At 38.4% G+C, this 13,861-nt stretch overlaps 1 protein-coding gene across 1 annotated transcript in view; it reads right to left on the reverse strand.

The window, feature by feature from the left end:
- CNTN5 (contactin 5) overlaps window positions 1-13,861 on the reverse strand; it is a gene marked incomplete at its 5' end in the record, with an annotated part of 450,105 nt that overhangs the window by 270,461 nt on the left and 165,783 nt on the right. The gene's annotated exons all lie outside the window — the stretch shown is intronic.

Genomic DNA, 13,861 nt, shown 5'->3' on the forward strand with positions numbered 1-13,861 from the left:
GAAATCAGCTCATGGGGACAAAAAGAAAGGTTTTGACCTGAAAGAATGTTTGGGAAAGATAAAACTGACAAAAAATTCCTAATATTTAAAATACATTTAAATTTTTTTATGGGTTCAGAGTTTCTTTGCACTACTCAGGCACATAGCAATATGTATTTTTAGCAAAAAGCCAGAGAGTGAATTTCCTATGATCCATTTTCAGTTGAAACCATGAAAAGCTGAATGGTAGCAGAGAGAGTGACGTTTGTAAAAGGCTAGCATCCCTGTTTTGGGAAATGAGCTGTGTCTTCGAGGGTATTTCATAAAAAGCACAACATTACAACAAGGGCAAGTGTTTCATAAAATAAATGGTGAGTCACAAATATTCCAGAGAAGGAGGGTGAAAGAGGGAATTAACGTGTAATTGACATCCCTTTACATATTGAACCTTGGTTAAATCTAAGAGTAATTTTATAAGATAGGTATTGTTATGTCTACTTTACCAATCTTGAAAATAAGATTCAAAGAGGGTAACTCATCTGAATGATACAACTGATAAATGAAGCTACCGATCAGTAAGACAAAAATATGTAGTTAGCAACCATTTTCCTAATACTTTTTCAATGCTAGAGAGGAGATAACTATTAACTCAAAATTTTAAAAATTAAACTGCCAATAAGTGAAGGAAGAACTTATCATCACTCAGGTTCTGATCGACTTGCTCACTAAATTAGGGTTTAGTACCCACGCCGCTTTATCCTTAATTACTCTCAATCATCACATCCAAAATACCTCTGACTGTAAGGCACACATGATTGCAAAGATCAATAAGAAAGAAAACATTGCTGATGTAACAGCGACACACCATATATACCTGGATTTCATAGATTTTAATGTTTAAAAAATGTGTGCTTTGGGAGTATTATTATATCTATGCTTTTTCTCAAAGGAATGGGATTACATCAAAGTGGGGACAGGAAGCTGTTCTTGTCCTGTGCGTCTGTGTGGAAAACACTGATGTGTGTCTTGTTTCAGAAATGTCCAGAAGGCTACACTTCTCTGTGGGGATGTATAAAACAAGTGACCTGATTTCATAAGGCACCTTACTTAGAGAAAATGGCCGTAAATAAGACATTCTAAAAGTTGTGACCAGATTGATTTGATCCCCAAAGAAAAGAAAAGTAGGAAACAGAAATGACCAAAAGAACTTATCATTTGCTTTTTGTGATATAAAGCAGCTGCTGACACATGTCCCCATTGAATATTATTTTTGTATCTGTGGGCTCTCAGCTAAAATTATTTTTCAAACTAAAAATATTATCATCAAGATCTGACATGGAAACTATTCTGCATCACATAGCTACCAACAAAAACATTGACAGGAACAGCAGACAGGTGCTGTTTTATTACATTGCAAATAAAAAAAGAACAAAAAAAACCAGGGTGGCAGATATTTATATTTTAACATTTTCTCTCTTGAGATATTCTTTCTGGGGGGGGGGTTAACCATTAATTCACATACATATATGTACATGCACACACATTTCACTTATATAGGGAATACATTAATTTTAATTGCAGCAAATCCTACCATGGACATGTGACTCTACCATTAAAAATCAAGCACACAGCCAGGGACAACGAATACAAAAATATCAAATAAAAAATGAATGGAACCCGCTACTTCACTGTCATAGAAAATAGAAAATGCTTAGATAAAAGGAATAATTACAATATGATTTATCTAAGCCAGCAGTGCATGAGCTATAAGACAATTTAGAACCATTTTTATTTTGGTATACATTGTGCATGCAGATACATTTTATTTAATTGCATATTTTAAAATACATATGCATTTTATTTAATTGCAGATTTGAATCTTCTATACGATTTAAAAAACATACATAGAAGTGAAGAATATGAAGTTGCAATGTTTTAACTTCACAGTAATTGTCTATAATAAATCTTATCACAGGGATAAGTAAAAGCTAGCAAGTGTTTCTAGCAAGACAGAGGCAGAGGAGGTGGTTCTGAAAAACACAATTTAATTAACGGCTCTTTCCCTGTGATTTCATCCTTTCTCCACCTCATCTCAATGGCACCTGTTTCCAAAGATCAATATGAAATTATGCCTCTTGGTGCTCATTTGATAAGAACATCAGAGTGAACAAATAAACTTCGCATGTGGTCCTCTGGGCCCTGGGTATCATAGTCATCAGAGATATAAGGAAACGTTCACTCTGTATCAAATATTTTGGAAAAAAAGCTTAAATACGTATACATATGAGTCATCCTCTGATTTTCAGGATACATTCTGAATTGGAAAGAATAAGACTTACAGTATAACTGATGGTATTAATTGTTCATAGAAATTATTCTGACATCAGACCACAGAATATGATTTCTAAATATGTGACCCCTGAGGTTAAAGTCCCTCCCTGAAAACCCAAAGGAAACCACCAACCTAAACGTGTAATTAATCAAAGAAAAACTGATTCATCACGGTGACTTTGGTAGGGCGATTCATTCATGCTAGAGTGCATACATCGACTGTAAAACACGTGATTCTGAAACCTGGACACATAGAAACAGACACTATCAAGGTGAAGCCATCCTCCAAGGTGCAGCCTAGCAGAGCCACTCAGCTTCTAACTTTGCAATCTAAACGCCTTTGCAATCCATGCACATGTGGCATCAGGCATAGAATTCTTTAGTATGTTAGTGTGTACCTTCTTCCCCCTGAGCATATATACAAGCCTGCTATGTTGATGAATAATTTAATCAATCAATAAAAATTTCACTTTGCACCAACTAAGTGGGAATAAATTTCAGAGACATTTATGGTGATTAAACAGATGGAAATGAAAAGGAAGAAAGAGTGAAAGATAATTTAAGAGTTTATACTTTGCGTGAATGCCTCAGTGGTCACCTCCAGTGACAGTAAAAATGTATTATGTAGATGAGGGTGGGTGTGGGAGCTGTATTTGAGTTGAAGTTCTAGGAACCAGCCTGGACCCTCATCTGTGGAACAAGGGTTTAAAGAATTTCAAGTAGATAAAATTAAGGGGTGAAGCTGGAATCAATGGCCAAATTAGAAGTCCAAAGGAAGTATTCGGCTGAATGGGACAGGGAGTGGTACGAAAACCAGGAATGACTGTGGAAAACAGAACCAATAAAATGCATGGAGCAGAGTCTGATGGAAAGGGGCACTTGAGAAATTCCCCAAGCTGGTGGAACATTAGTGGGGTGGTTTTTTAAAAGGATATCTCTAGTCTTATTTGCAGAAAAAAATGAGAGAAAAACTAGTTAAATAGTAATATGCTTTAATTATTCTTGTGGCAGATAGAATAGAGAGACGGGGACTTAAGGCATTTTCAAATGACTGAGACTGAGACAGAAGGATAGAGGGAGGTCAATCGCATGCCCAAGATTTGAGGTGGTATACTTGGCTATTGAAGTTCGGAAGAATGAAGTGTCAAGGGAGACATATATTAGTAATTCATACATGATCACGGCATTCAAATGTACAGTTACTGAAATGAAAAATACAACACTTTAAAATACATTAATTTCCAACTAAGTGTCAACTCATTCTAAGAATTGTATCTGAAAACATCTTAACATTCTAAACACATCTCTAGTGGACAAGAGCTGACGCTGCCCTGCCTCAAACAATACCACTATAACAAGAATAAACATATGGTATTTCATAGGACAATAAATCAGTGAGACCCATTCCACTTTCAACAGTCTGTGTACTGTCATAGCTTTAAAAATTAAGTGTTGCCATTAAGCAGATTAGCCAGAATGAGACCTCAAATAACCAGGCTCCAACACATTCGCTGTTACATAAATAAATTTTAAAAGCTGTAAAATTTTTTATTCAATCACCTTTAGAAGAGACAGCTACTTGCACAAAATTTAAACCTTTAGTAGCAAAATCAGGGGGAATTTGTGAGTGATTGATTACATAAAACATAGAAACGCAAGACTGGAAGTGCTCAAAATAAGGAAACTAAAGTCAGAAGGATAAATAATTTGCCTAAATTTATTCTTGTTTGTAATCCTTTGAGAAACCATCTCAGAGATGTGGTTAGAATTTGAGTGAAACATGGAAATCATCCAGTCCTAGATAGAAGTTCAGCTTTAAGTATACTGAAATATTTGACAATTGTTCTGGTTAAAATTTCTTCTACTTTTGCTTCACCAAAGGCTCACTCAAGTAGCAAGGTTATGTATGTGGTGATGTGTGTGTGTGTGTGTGTGTGTGTGTGTGTGTGTGTGTGTGTGTGTGATATAAGAAACTCCTGATAGGTATATTGCTTCCTTATATCCTCTTTGAGAATGTCAGCAGCCAGTCAGTTTCTGATCCAAAATTAAAACCCAATGGAAGCCCTATCCGGTTTGGCTCAGTGGATAGAGCGTAGGCCTGCAGACTGAAAGGTCCCAGGTTCAATTCTGGTCAAGGGCATGTACCTTGGTTGCGGGCACATCCCCAGTGGGGAGTGTGCAGGAGGCAGCTGGTTGATGTTTCTCTCTCATTGATGTTTCTAGCTCTCTATCCCTCTCCCTTCCTCTCTGTAAAAAATCAATAAAATATATTTTTTTCAAACCCAATGGAAGAGGTTATCCTATGAAAACTCCAGGGATATTCACCTAAAACAAAGCTTTTGGATGAGTCTAAACTGATCCAAGTAAAAATCTCAGTCATTTTTATCTTTTGCTTTATGCCCTCAATGGCTTTCCTTGCATATTAACATTCTTAATTTTCAATCATTGAGATACTCAAGTGCATCAAAAATTATTTTTGTTTTGATAAAGTGGAAATTACTCTTAGCAACTGAAAACTGGTATGATAAGGTGAGAAGCACGTTCATTTTAGAATCAGGAGACCTGGTTCTGCTTCTACAGGTTCCTAGCTATGAGGCCTTTTTCATGAATGTGGTTTTCCTGATGAGGCACATTAAATGGTCCTAAGACAGCCCTGGACAAGTTAGACATATGATGTCAGTTAACTGTGACTTCAAATGTCAGCAATTAATGTGAATTATTGGTTCTGTTTCTCTAGAACTAGACAACACCTCTGAATGCAAAAGCAAATAAGTAAATAAAACACTCCCTTTTATAGTTCGCACTATAGAAGAATGTTGAAAATATTAAGAACATCAAATGAAGAAGCATCGAATCATTAGCCCGACCAGCGAGACCACATGTCTGTCTAGCCCTTCGCTGCACAGTCTCAGCTCCCCATCTGCAAATTGATTTGGGGCTATGTGAACTCTAAGGTTCCTTCAGCACCCATCTCCTCTGGGTACCACCTAAAATGAGGATGTATCCTTGGTTTCAAAAATACTGAAGCAACCAACAGCTCACAAGGGTAATTTTCTCAACTCTATAATATACTGCTTTCCTGTGATAGCTAAACATTTATTGATTCCTAGACCCAGTGACTAACTCCTATCCCCATATCTTCTATCAATCTAACACGTAAATAATTTGATTTTGGTTTGACTGACAAATATCACACAACTCTATTTTTAATTCCTACAGCCCTTAGTGCCCGGCAGTTTACAGTGGTATTAATAAATCATCAATCTGTAACTAAAGAGCAGGTTCTTTCAGGAATGTTTGCCAGTTGCAGACTGTGGGAAATCTCTGAGGAATATTTGTCATTCTCACAGTTACAGTGGGACACAAGAGCAGCCATTTGAGACAGCTTGGCTGAGGACTGAGGAAAAGAAAACATAAACTACAGCAAAAACTAAAAAACGACTTTATGAATTGACAACTGGTACTTTCTTACTTGCAGTAAACATATAAAAAAAAAATAAAGAAAAAAATAACTTAATGTCTGGATTCCCTAATAGGCATTTGATGGAGGGCAACAAAAGATGGTTTGTAAATGCTATCTGAAACAGAGATAAGAAGAAACGGAAAGGGCAGGAAATTGAATGAGTTCTTCCCTCCCACCTCACCACCAGGTTTCAGATGAATCTGGAAAGGTCATTCACATAATTATTACAGTAACTAGTTCAAGGCCTTTTGAGCACAGCTGATCTGATTGTGTGTTAATGGCTGCAAAAGCAAGATAAGGCACATGTAAAGAAAAAAAAAATTTTGCCTGTAACACTATTGGCTTGCAGGATTGTTGTAGTAGATAAACCGATGTTGCTTCAAAGTTTATAGCTTTTTAAAAAATTCAGAATAATCCCAAGTTTGCCCTTGTGCATGGGGTCATTTAAGCATCAGTGACCAAATTTCACTTCTTTGTTGTTGATGGCTGTGTGACATATCTAGTAATCTTTCTGTGGGTCTTTGAAAGGTCACATGATGAAATGACACCTGCCAGAAATCTGTAGCTAATGTAATGTGATAAGAATTTCAGGGCCAAGACATGTGAAAGGCATCTAAAGACTTCTGTCTGACAAAACCAAGGCAGTAACATACCTCCTGTTACAAAGACCGACCACATTTCTCAGGCTTGAATTCAATTTCGTAAATATAGTTAGCATCTGCTGCACATAAAGATAATCTAGGGATGCAAAAATATATCACAACTAGAGGCCATGCATGGGTGGGGTCTGGCCAACCCGCCCCCATCAGAGCCAATTGAAGGCTGGGCCAGCTGTGGGGAGGGGCCAAGGGCAGTTGGCTGGCCGCCCCGCCCCCTAGTCGAACTCCCAGTCAAGGGGACAATTTGCATATTAGCTTTTATTACAAAGGATAATGAAGACAGATATACACAATAGCCCAAGGGGACTGGCTAAACAGTAAAATATAGGTGGATTGTCATCAGTTCTAAAAGTAAGAGATTGGATCTTAAGTAAAGCAGGGATGACTGAACAGAAGGGTGGCATTTGACTTAAACCTTGAAGACTGAATAGGATTGTGAGGGCAGGATACAGTAAGTCCTCAGTTAACATTGTGAATAAGTTCTTGGAAATGGCAACTTTAAGTGAAATGACTACAACGAAACCCATTTTACCACAGGCTAATTGATATCAGCAAGAGTTACGTTCCTACCACATACTTCTGGTCACAAAAACATCACCGCACTTCAAAATAAAGAGCACAAACACTTCTACTACCCAACATTGAAGTAAATGTGAGCTATACATACATTTAAGAGAGATTAATAAAAACAAGTAAGATAATTATTTTCCAACCCACTTATTCCAGTTGAGGGCTGCAGGTGGCTGGCGGGAGCCCATCCCAGCAGCTCTGGGCACAAAGTGGGAACCCACGCCGGGCAGGACGCCCTTCCATCGCAGGGCTACTCACACCCACCCACACTCAGACTGGGACAGTGGAGACACCGAATTCACCTCAGGAGCACATCTTCGGGTGCAGGAGGAAACATGAGTCCCTGGAGAAACCCACATAAGCATGGGAAGAACGTCCAAACTCCATACAGACAGTGGCTTAAACTGGAAATACTGGCAGAGGTCCTCAAACTTTTTAAACAGGGGGCCAGTTCACTGTCCCTCAGACCGTTGGAGGGCCAGGCTATAGTTTAAAAAAAAACTATGAACAAATTCCTATGCACACTGCACATATCTTATTTTGAAGTAAAAAAAACAAAACGGGAACAAATACAATATTTGTATTTGCATGTGGCCCGCGGGCTGTAGTTTGAGGACCCCTGTACTGTAGTGTTTTGTTTTTTTCCTCATGAACATTGTAACACAATGATGTTGAATGAAACGTTATTTACGGATCTGTCAAGAGGGGGCGCTAGAGGGAGACCGCAAGGCTAGAGGAAAGGACACACTGCTTCCTGCCTGCTTCTTGTTGCTGGAGATTCGTGTTCATTGCACTTTAGCAACAAGTCCTTCCTGAAGCAGCAAAGGAATCTAGTTTGCTTTTCCAACGTTTGTAGGGCCAGCTTCATTTTGTCTCACCTCTGAAACCCAGCTGTCTGGTGCCTGCTCCCCTGATGTCTGGGTCCCAAGAGGGGTACCTCTGAGTTTCTAATTCTTAATAATGACAACTCTTCTACTTTTCATCTCAGCCCTAGGGATGGTAGCTCTTCCTGCAGTCACTAGCTCTCCACACGTGAAAGTTGTCATTTTACTCTCTCTACCTAGTTCATGCTTATAGAGACAAGGCTTGAAAACTTGGCACAACCAGTTGAAAAATATCTCCAACTTTCAATTACCTGCAATATAGAGAGAGCCATTAAACTGAAATATGTATTACGCCCCTAAGGGATTCCACACTTGCTTTGTTTTTTGGCCTCTTTTCTCTCATTTCCTTTCAGGAGCACTGTGTCCAGTGTTTAAAAGTAGAGCTGGGCCGAAACCGGTTTGGCTCAGTGGATAGAGCGTCAGCCTGCAGACTGAAAGGTCCCAGGTTTGATTCTGGTCAAGGGCATGTACCTTGGTTGCGGGCACATCCCCAGTAGGAGATGTGCAGGAGGCAGCTGATCGATGTTTCTCTCTCTCATCGATGTTTCTAACTCTCTATCTCTCTCCCTTCCTCTCTGTAAAAAATCAATAAAATATATTAAAATAAATAAATAAAAGTAGACCTGGGAAATATCAAAGACACCTCCTCTTCCATAACTGACATCTCTGGGCTGAATGCTCCACTCCCTGCATAGGCCACCAACCATTTTTAAATGTTATGTAATAATGCCGTTGGCAAAAGGCAGCTAATTAAGTCGGCCTGCCTCTAGCCTTCTACTCTTCATTTGCAGCCTTGAGTGGGTAGATGAGCGAGCGGTCAGCAAAAAAAGAATTTTTTAATTTTCATTTCCATCCCTGACTCAGACCATTTCTCTTCTTTCAGGAAACGGTACATCTGAATTATTAGGAGACAAGTTGATGTTGTTATATTCGTATGGCAGTGTGGGGAAGAGCTCCTAGTCACCTCTGCTTACGACCCATTTTTCCTGCATTCACTTTTTTTCATCAAGAACTTCTACATTATACCTAATCTAATCCTTCTAGTTTAATGCCATCCTGTTGGAATTTCACCCTTTTGCATCTTGTTGAAACTGGAGAACAGCTTGTGAGCAATCTCTTGGTAATAACCCGCCATATGTCTAAAACAGCCTTTTCTTTCCAAAGTAATTAATCCCCCTCCTTTTCTTTTAATACTTTGCTGTATTTCTCAAGCCTTTACACACCTTTGTTTCCCTGTGGGCTCTCTTTAAGCACTTCCCATTTTGCTGAAAAAATTATACCTTTGCAGAATTGACTAATACCAGACATAATATGTCACAGGCACGTCATGCATACACTCTGTGCTCCATACTTGGTAATTCTGTTTGCAGATACATGACAAGGAGTTTAATTATAGTATATTTTTGTCGTATTCTGCTGCATCAACCTATAGAGAAACCATTTGATTTTTGCTAAATTGAGATTTAAGCAGAGGCTTCTTTAGAAGACATCTTGTAATATATAACTTTCCTGTTGACTTTTTAACCTAACTTCTGATTAGGCAGGTTGGTGAACCTGTGTGATATTAAGAGACAGGAGTGAGGGGGGTAAGAGATCAACCAAAGGACTTGTATGCATGCATATAAGCATAACCAATGGACATAAGACACTGGGGGGTAGGGGAGGTCAGGGGATTTTCAAGGGCGGAGGAAAAAAAAGGACACATATGTAATACCCTTTGTAATACTTTAAGCAATAAAACAATAAAAAAAAAGGCCATCGGAAAGCACACACACACACACACACACACACAAAAGAGAAAGTAAAATTCAATGAGCTAAAATCATTTGGCTTCTGCTATTTTCCTTGAAGAATACAGCAAATGTATCCATATCATGATTTTATATTATGTGTGCAACTATGGCTGCATCAATTTACATTCTCTAAATTATAAGAACTTTTAGGGACAGATCTCCTAGAAGTAAATGTATTTCTCTAGAGGAGTAAAAATGTTTGTGAGCAGAAGAACAGTATTCTGACAGCTTGAAAGTGTGGCTCTAGCAATACAAAGACATTTCTGATTGGTCTGGGTCAGGGAAAATTCAAGAGGAAGAAAATCTGCCATTATTGTCATTTAGTCTCCAATTTGTAGTTGGAGCAAAAAAGATGGGCAGTAAATCTTTCTAGAAATAAAAGTTGACTGTGGAGGACACCTTGGTCAGGGTGTATGCTGCTGCTAATGTGATGACTAAGACCAACTTTCAATTGCCTCCACTATACAGAGAGAGTGATTAGATGGAAATATTTACTAGGGTCCTAAGACTGGACTCCAGATGGAGGTGCTACACCCAGAAAATGTATGAAGATAACATGGCATCTCTTGGAGAACAGGGACTATGGAAATCCATGGAAGCTAGTACATTGCCTGGCACATAGTTGGTTTTCAAAACCTCCAGACACATTTCAGTGGTAGGTTCTTTTCAAGATACTTTAGCTCATATGCATTCACAGGATGACCTATACAAAGCCCACCTCTTGCTTTTTGACTTCTTTGCATAAATGAATGAATGATTTTTCCTTGAGAGAAGAGGTGTACCTAGGAAGGCGTTTGACTCGATAAATGACATGATTAAAAATGGTGATTTCTAGTAGGAAAGCTGAATTGCCCCCATAAGGCTTGTAGGAGGCAAAGGTGGAGACAGCAAAAATTTGTGCTTATGGTCTCCTCCTATCTGTCCTTGAATCCATTATTGCATTAAATATCACTCTCTGTGATATATGTTTTTCACTCTGTCCTTCATCCTAGTATTTAAATATGAAGAATTCATTTTTAACCTTATGCTACCTCTCAAAGCAAACAAACCCTTCCTAAGGGCCAATAGATAAAGAGAAGTGTGTTTTTTATTGTGTTTTTATATTTGTTAAATATTAAGTATGACTAGAACTTGATAATAAGCTTTGAGAAGAAAATCAAAAGAGAAGGAGATAATGTAGGTCTAAAAAAGAGAGATACTGTTAGAGTGAGGTGAGACTAGTCAGGAAAAGGCACAGCTAAAAATATAAGTGTCAATTTAGACATAAATAGGAAACAATAAGAGGGCAAGAGATAGAGATGTGCAGAGGAGAGCAGTGCACATTTGTTTGGGAGAACAGGAGTTAGTCAAAATGCTTTATGCATAGAGAATCTATTACTTATTATGTATCATCTGTTGATATCTCAGATGGGTTAGGTAGTCACGGTATTTCTGAGTTCATTCTCTCACACTCTCTGCCTTGTTTTGTGTACTGCCAACCGCATCCTCTTGGCTTCCAAGCTGGCTTTGGGTGCCTTCAGTCATGAGAGCCATCAGAGATCAGAAGGCATGTGGAAAAGAAGTCAGGATATGAATTTCCTGACCCATTCCTGGGCTGTGATCTCTTCATGACTATAGTGTCTGCAGCTCCTTCTTGTCAGTGGCCCCCGGCCCCCTCCATATCTCTGCTGTCCCTGGTTCTGATGGCACTGTCTTCACCTCCCCCCCCCCCCCTTGCTCATTCTGGGTGAGAATGACTTCCTGCTATTGCTCGCCTACTAATGTCTCATTTACTTTCCTTGGTCCTCTTAGTCCTGCTCCCTGACAGATCTTTCACATATGCCTTTACTAAAATCTTTTGAACCATCGGAGTTGGGTCCAGTTTCCAGCCGAATACCTGACTGACACAGATAAGAAATGTTTAAAGTAGGGAAACACAAAAGTAAATAATTTAAAACTGTATTGAGAACTATGAAGAAAAAACACAACTACTTAGAGAAAAATGGGTGTGAGTTAGATAGTTATCAATCGTCTCTTTAAGATGGTGATATTTAAGTTGAGGCCAGTGGGTAGGAGCCAGGATGGAAAGGATGGAAAGGACAGGGAAGAGAGTTCAAGAGGGAACAGCAAGTGCAGAAGCCGTGGGAGGAGAGAGCTTGATATGCTCTATGCCATGATTTGGTTATGAAACTCCACAAGTTGAAACACTCCATGTGTAAAGGATAGTGGGGGGCCGGGGGGAAGGGGGAAAATCAGTCTGAGTGGCACAGTCCTAACTGGTATTTAATGACAAATAATAAAGTTTTGGGACAAAGGCCACCAAAGAATCATCTGCTTGTTAAAGTTGAAAGCAGCTCAGGCGAGCTGTGGGGACTAAGCAGATACTCAGGTATTAATTTGAAATTGCTGTGATCATGTTGGGATGCAGTGATGATCTCCACATGATCATATGCTGTGAAGGAGCTAACATATGTAAGGATGTTATTTCTTTGACCTTGTTTACTTTCATCAGAATCGCAGGTTAGTCTTTAGGTAGAGGTATAGCTCTTCATAACATTTTTAAAAGTCATCATTGTGACACTTTACAGAAAGGATATCAAATGAACAACAGTGTCCTTGATAGGCTGTGTGTCTTCTTTATCCCCCTCCCTTTTTAAAAAATTCTCACTTAAGCATATGCTTTTTATTGATTTTTAAAGATAGAGGATGGGAGGGAGGGAGGGAGGGAGGGAGGGAGAGAGAGAGAGAGAGAGAGAGAGAGAGAGAGAGAGAGAGAGAGAGAGAGATAACATTGATCTATTGCCTCCCATATGAGCCCTGACCTGGGGTCAAGCCCCAGACCTAAGTATGTGCGCTGACTGGGAACTGAACCTGAAACCTTTAGGTGTATGGGATGACCAAATGAGCCACCTGGGGCCAGGGTTACCTTCCCTTTTATTTGTTTATTTGGGGTGGTGTGGGGAGAGGGAGTAGCAAAGTTGAAGAGGGAAAAGTTGAAGAAAATAAAGTATTAAAATAAAATAATTGTTGAATCCTACCTAGAATGAAAGGAACTTTAATGATCAGTTTAAGCATATTTCAATACTTCCAAAAGCAAACACATCTAGCTTATTAAATAAGCCTGCCTGGGGAAATTTCCCATATTGTTTTTTTTTCTCTATAAATCCAGTTCTCTAATGTGTTTTACAATACGACCTCCTTTTGTTTGTGGCTTTAGTGCAAATACTAAGCATTTGAGAATATTTAACTGCAGGATATACTAAACCTTTGGCATCAAACCAAAATATATTATTTTTGTATTTGTGAGAATTAAGTTGCTAACACTGGATATTTTCAGGCATACTTGATATGACAACATGGACAAATGGTTGGAAAAAAAACACACGACTTTTAAGGTGCTATATAACCATGTGCATTTAAATGATATCTTTGTGTTTAGAAGACTTCCTCAGATATCTGCCCAAATACCTCCTTGATGAATTTTTAGTTCTTGAAATATAGTTCTATTTATAGGCATCTTTTACTTAAAAGAATGACCACATAACAGTTTATTTTGTTTTCAGTTTATGATGATGCTGTTTCTACTTAGAGTTAAGTAAATTACACTGATGTTATTTTAATCTGTCTTGATATTAGAAAACATAGTATTTACTATGTTCATGCCCTAAATGTCCTTTTCCTAGCTACATTTCTTATACTTAGTAATATTTTCCCCAATTATAGGTTTAAGCACACTTGTATAGCATGTTTTATCTCCATGTACTTTGTAGTCACACTGTAAGAGTAGCTCACCACAAGTAAAGTTAAATGATTAGCAACTCTGATAGAGATGCAGTTATGCAAATTATAATTATAGAGTTAGAAAGAACCCTGAGGGCTTATCACCCATAAAAAAAAAAGCAAACAACAACCCTCTGTTAAAAATAAATCATAATACTCTAATCAAATACAATCAAAATTCCACTCCTGCCTCTACACCCAATACTCATATTGTAAACATCATTGACAAGTAATTATATATCACGGGATTTAAACCCTCCGAAATAGAATCCTTAAGTATAGCAAGCATTAAAGTGTGATATGAATCATCTTTCTGATTTGGGGAATCATTACATGTTGTGCATATTGACAGCTGGTGCTATCACATTATCATTATTTCAGGAGATACAGAAGTAAGCAGTTGACTCACTGTAATTATTGTCT

Source organism: Myotis myotis, unplaced genomic scaffold (genome assembly GCF_014108235.1).
Source record: "Myotis myotis isolate mMyoMyo1 unplaced genomic scaffold, mMyoMyo1.p scaffold_m19_p_10, whole genome shotgun sequence".
Lineage (NCBI taxonomy): Eukaryota > Metazoa > Chordata > Mammalia > Chiroptera > Vespertilionidae > Myotis > Myotis myotis.